At 40.0% G+C, this 6,000-nt stretch overlaps 1 protein-coding gene across 1 annotated transcript in view; it reads left to right on the forward strand.

The window, feature by feature from the left end:
- The window catches only part of LOC116361083 (protein unc-13 homolog C-like), a 54,525-nt gene that overhangs the window by 37,388 nt on the left and 11,137 nt on the right, over window positions 1-6,000 (forward strand). The window lies entirely within an intron of this gene.

Below are 6,000 nucleotides of genomic sequence, written 5' to 3' on the forward strand. Positions count from 1 at the left end.
GTAGCTACAGATTTATGGACATAGCCACTACTTCTACCATGTACGACCACTCCACAGATCCTACAAGCATTCAGACTGACAGGGCGTACTAGACTACTGTCCATAACTAGCACGGGCATAACCCCCCCCCCCCCCCTCAATTTTCTCATGTTAAACCTAACATTTCACAAAGCTATGCATGGTGTCGCATGGTATCGCAATGCAGCCATTTTTAGACTGCTGGCTGGTGGAAATAATGTAATTACTTGTTCAGTAATTAAAGTTGGAAATTCTAACATTTCAGATTACAAGATAAATGTTTGATGCCACAGCATACTAATCAGCTACCAATATAACTATCCTGTATATGCTACTTGAACCTGCAGGACATGAGCCGTCCTTGCGCTTTCTCCCAGCTTGGACAGAAAGTAGATGTGCGTAAAACCAGCCTATTATTGGCAAATAATACAGTCAATTTCCCTCAAAACACTAGCTTACTAGGGATTGTTTCCTTATGCAGTGTACTGTCTATCGCTAAATACCATATTTAGCTGCTATTTATACCAAATATTTGAAACAAATTACACATAAAATAACCTAACAATGAGGAAAAAATAAGTCGACTTGAGAATAAATCCAGCCACTATTTAATGGTGAACTTTTGTCTGGCTAATAGCCTACAGCCAATGGGCTGCAATATTCAAGGTAAATTAAATGAAATCAAATGAATTCCTACTTGAAACACTCCCCTGATCTCCTGAAGTCCTCCTTATTTGTGTGCAAATGTTTTTACCTGTAAGTCCAGGTAGTGGACTGTTTTGCATACTGAGTATTGCCAACCTAGACAGTCTTTCCTGAGACATTTTCCATTATTCTGCATTTCCATTGTGTTGCACACAATTTAAACTTAGTTTTGAATGATGCATGCCAAGATATACCAGAGATAAGGGACTGTTGATATTGAAACCCCACAACTCAAATGCAGGTTCACTAGTATGAATGAAAGCGAAAACCGCTTTTTTTGTTCAAGCCCTCAAGAACTGTTGTCTGCTAAAGACGATAATTTGTTTGCATCTGGCAATTTATTGACTGTCCAGTATCCAGATTACCTGTCCCCAGAGCTTCTTTCGCAGTAAATCTCTTTTCGTAACGTGTTGAGGCCGGCAATTAAGGATAATGAGAGGCTCAATTAAAGCTGTTGCAGAACTGCTGTATTTGAAGCACCACTCCCCCTGCAGTTTACCTGATGTTGCTATGGCAATCATGCTGTTTTTACTATCCCTGTAACTGTTACTACTGCAGAGAGATTGTTTTCTAAGCTAAAACTCATAAAGACCTACTAAGAAGCATTAGGCTGTCGGTCTGAAGTGAGCTTTTGAACACCTGAGTAAGCTCCACTCATTACACTGGCACCGTAGTAGCCTTGACCACAAAATTTGTTCACCGATATCCCCTTCTACTTGCAGTCAGTTAAATGCTTTCTTTTCAAGGCCTGAGGCACTTTTTCAGTCACACTCCTGAAGCCCAAGAAACAAACACATAGCTTCCTAGTACATATGGAAATTCAAAAGTTGATGAATTAATTTCTGGAGGGTTACTGTCAAAATGACATTGATGACAGGTGCAATGGTCCCCAGAGCTTGTGGGACCTCCTGCCTTGTGGGGGAGGTCCCACAAGGTGGTGTCCGGTACACCAGTGATAACTAATGCAATGGTGCACTGAATCTGTTTCATTGCTTTATCATGGTTTCTGTAATATCATTATTATGTTAAATGTCATCAGCGTGAGAACGTGTGATGAGTCATGAGATGACTCTCTTCTCTCCTTCTTTTCTTTCTCTTATTTTCTCTTCCTCTCTCTCACTTCCCTCCTCTCTCTTTCTCTCCACTCGCTCCCTTCTCTCTCTTCCTCTACTATTCTCGTTCCCCCCTCTCACCCCTCTCGCTGTTACTTTTTCAAATTATTTGTGTGTTGGTATTGAGGCCCAGCCTCACAGACCCTGGTAGGAAGGGTCAGTAGGCCTACCTGGTTATATTGTCAGCCTGCAGAAGACTATTACGAAGTGTGGAATTGCACACTTCCCATCATGGACTCCCTCCAGCCAATTTTTAAACCAATCCAATGCCTTTAAATCTATGAATTGAATCTGGAATTGTGCGGGTGTGGGATGGAGAATTTGGCCAAAACATAAGGCTCCTAATGGGAAGCGCTTCAGCACCTGATTATATTACTAGCCTGACGCCGGCTAGCTTCTGGTTATATTGTTAGCCTGACGCCAGCTAGCTTCTGGTTATATTGTTAGCCTGAAGACGACTAACTTCTAGTTATATTGTTAGCCTGAAGATGGCTAGCTCCTGGCCATTATGTATTGTTACCAGGAAAGCTATCTTCTGGTTATATTGTTTTCCTGCACAAGGCTAGCTGCTGGTCATACTGTATTGTTAGCCTGCAGAAGGCTAGCTGCTGGTCATTATGTATTGTTACCAGGAAAGCTATCTTCTGGTTATATTGTTTGCCTGCAGAAGGCTAGCTGCTGGTCATACTGTATTGTTAGCCTGCAGAAGGCTAGCTGCTGGTCATTATGTATTGTTACCAGGAAAGCTATATTCTGGTTATATTGTTAGCATGCAGAAGGCTAGCTGCTGGTCATTATGTATTGTTACCAGGAAAGCTATCTTCTGGTTATATTGTTTGCCTGCAGAAGGCTAGCTGCTAGTTATACTGTATTGTTAGCCTGCATCAAGGCTAGCTACTAGTTATACTGTATTGTTTGCCTGCATCAAAGCTAGCTGCTGGTCATACTGTATTGTTAGCCTGCAGAAGGCTAGCTGCCTGGCATACTGTATTGTTAGCTTTCAGAGAGCTAGCTGCTAATTATACTGTATTGTTAGCCTGCATCAAGGCTAGCTGCTGGTCATACTGTATTGTTAGCCTACAGAAGGCTAGCTGCTGGTCATACTGTATTGTTAGCCTGCATCAAGGCTAGCTGCTGGTCATACGGTATTGTTAGACTGCAGAAGGCTAGCTGCTGGTCATACTGTATTGTTAGCTTGCAAGGGAGGGTCAGTGCTTGTTGATGGTTAGCTTGCAGGCCTCCTAGTTAAACTGTTAGCTCGCAGCAGGCTAGCTGCTACACTGACTTTGGATCAATGCCCACTGTGACCATGCTCTGTTGTATTATAGTCTATTTATTCAACTGTGCGACCAAGACATTATCCACCTTATATTTGTAAAACAGTCATACTTAGCATATTCATAATTTATACTGTATATCCTATTGTGTACATATCTGTTTTATTACTATGCATGCTACTTTACTCTAATTACTTAAGTCACTATTTCTTTGTGACTTTTGATTGTTATTGACATTGTACTGCAATGTTGAGGCTAGTATGCAAGCATTTCACTACACCTTTATGCCTGCTGTAAACTGTGTACGTAACGAATACAATTAGAGGTGTTTGGAGGGGTTGTGCTTGGTGATGGTTAGCTTGCAGCTTGCCTCCTAGTTAAACTGTTAGCTTGCAGCAGGCTAGTTGCTTCACTGACTTCGGATCAATGCCCTGTGTGACCATAAGTGTTCCTCTGCATCTGACTAGCTGGATTTACTGTTATCTCCATGAGGTAGCTGACAACATAACCAGCTTTCCTCTTTGAAATTGATTATGTTTTGTTTTGATTTAAGTGGGTATTTTTTATAACATTTTAAAGCGTCTTTGTATTACGTGTCTCAGTGGCACAGCTGGACCTTGCTAGAACTTACCCAGATTTGCCTTAGCTTTTAGTGGCACCTAGATTTCCTGCATCTTAGCTGTACCTATGCTAGCTGTGCTATGTTTCCAGATTTGCTGCTAGACAAATTGTATTTTAGCTGTATCTAGATGCACCTACTGTATCTTAGCTGTAACTGTATACTTGGCAGATCTGCATTAGTTTTTCCTATGTTACAGTAGCTGTACCTATCATAGTAGCTTCACTGATCTTAACATGGCTAAAGAGGTACATTGAGGCCAGTGTTGGGGCTAGCAGGTTGTTTGAAAATGTATTCTTTACATGTTCTGAAGAGATCAATGGTAGGCAGACCATGGGGGATAGAACAAGGATGCTGTCATTGGCACCCATTCAAAAAAGATGATTTAACAAAGTGGATATTAGTCAAATCTGTAATGATTTTTGTGTTCTAACAGGCCCACAATGTGGTTAATACAATCTGATTTGCATGCCGCATAATATTTAGAAGTTGTCCTTTCAGGTTTAGAAAAACAATATGCTAAATGCCGACTCCCGTTTCGATAAACTAGCCATATAGAAATTGGTGGTGGTATTTGCAGTCATTTTTATATGTAATTTAGTTGATTGGTGACAATGACATTAACATGTAATGGGGTTGACACACATACACACATTGTATGCTCATTTTTACAAACATAGTGTGAAATATTTTTAATTCAACAATAGCTTAAATGTATAGGCTAACTTTGATGAGCGGCAATGAGGAGATTGTTTATCTATATCCCATGAGTGACAAGTGTGTGGTGTTTCCATGGCATTTCAATTGTTATGTTTGAACTCTTTCCTGATCTATAGTTTCCTAGTGTGTTCAGAGTCTGGTGTTTCCTTGTACAGTGATGACAGAGATCTCTCAGTGGCAACTAACGCTGACCTGCCTTCTGTGTAAACAATGCTAGTTCACACAGTGACTGCATCCCAATTGGCACCTATGGGCCCTGACAAAAAGCAGTGCACTATATAGGAAATAGGGTGACAATGGGATGCAACAATGTATCACTACCTCTCTGTCAATGTTGCTGTAGGACTCAGTCCTAGTATATCACCGAGTGTTGTTTTTTATGCGTGGCAGTATTTGATCTTGATTATGCTGACACTTATCAGTGGCAGATCAATAGTGAAGTCATTACACTGCCCTGTACTATGTAGCGCTATCTCTTTAAGACTACAACATTATCATCAACGGTTCAACACCTAGGACACTCCGGTGTAGCCCTGTTTATTGAAAGGAAGTTTGTAGTTTACTTTAGGGTTATAGAGAGACATAAAAGTTATTTTGGGTTAGCGTACCGCTGTCCACCACCAATCATTTTCTGTCAGTTAAATATGCAGTGCACTGCATTATTAAAAACACTATAATCAAAACCATGTCTAACAGAATTTCAGAGATCACACCTGCTAAATAACTTACAGTATCAGTCCATGTATTAATGTATTGTATTGTCATTCCTCCATATAGTACATGGTATATTGGTATGACGCTAGTTAATTCAGTACATTGTACATTGGTGTGACACCAGCTAATTCAGTATATCATACATAGGTATTTCTATTGTACATTGTATGGGGCAGAAACTGGATTATTTCACTGTGTTACAGTGTGTCTATTCACAGTTACTATCCCTCCGGCACAAACTGACTGTCTCTGTCTGTATAAATTTGCTGGGAAAAACTGAAGTAAAAAATACTGTACTGAAACATCTCTATAGTAGTGAAATCTGTTTATCCCTATATAGCACTTTAATTTAGCAGATGTTTTATCCAAAGGGATTTCCATTCCAGTGAGTGCATGTATTTTTATTATGCGTATGTGACCCCTGCAGGAATTGAACCTCCGACCTTGGCGTTGCTGCGAATGATAATAATAATAATGATAATAATAATAATAAATTGCATTTGTAGAGCACTTTTCATTTATAGACATAAATCACAAAGCTCTAGTAACTGAGCAACAGGACCACCACCAGATATGGCTGTATCTATGTACTGTAGTAAGAGACTTAACTGAACAACATCTATAGTACTGGATCATATAGTGCTACATGTAGTACTATATCTAGTACTCTATCTATTCTGTTAGGAACTGAACTCATGTTAGAGACTTAACTGAACCACATCTATAGTACTGGTTCTTATAGTGCTATATGTAGTACTATATCGGGTACTATATCTATTCTGGTCGGAACTGAACTCATGCTAGAGACCAAACTGAACAACATAGTATTGTATCT

This window comes from Oncorhynchus kisutch, linkage group LG3 (assembly GCF_002021735.2).
Source record: "Oncorhynchus kisutch isolate 150728-3 linkage group LG3, Okis_V2, whole genome shotgun sequence".
NCBI lineage: Eukaryota > Metazoa > Chordata > Actinopteri > Salmoniformes > Salmonidae > Oncorhynchus > Oncorhynchus kisutch.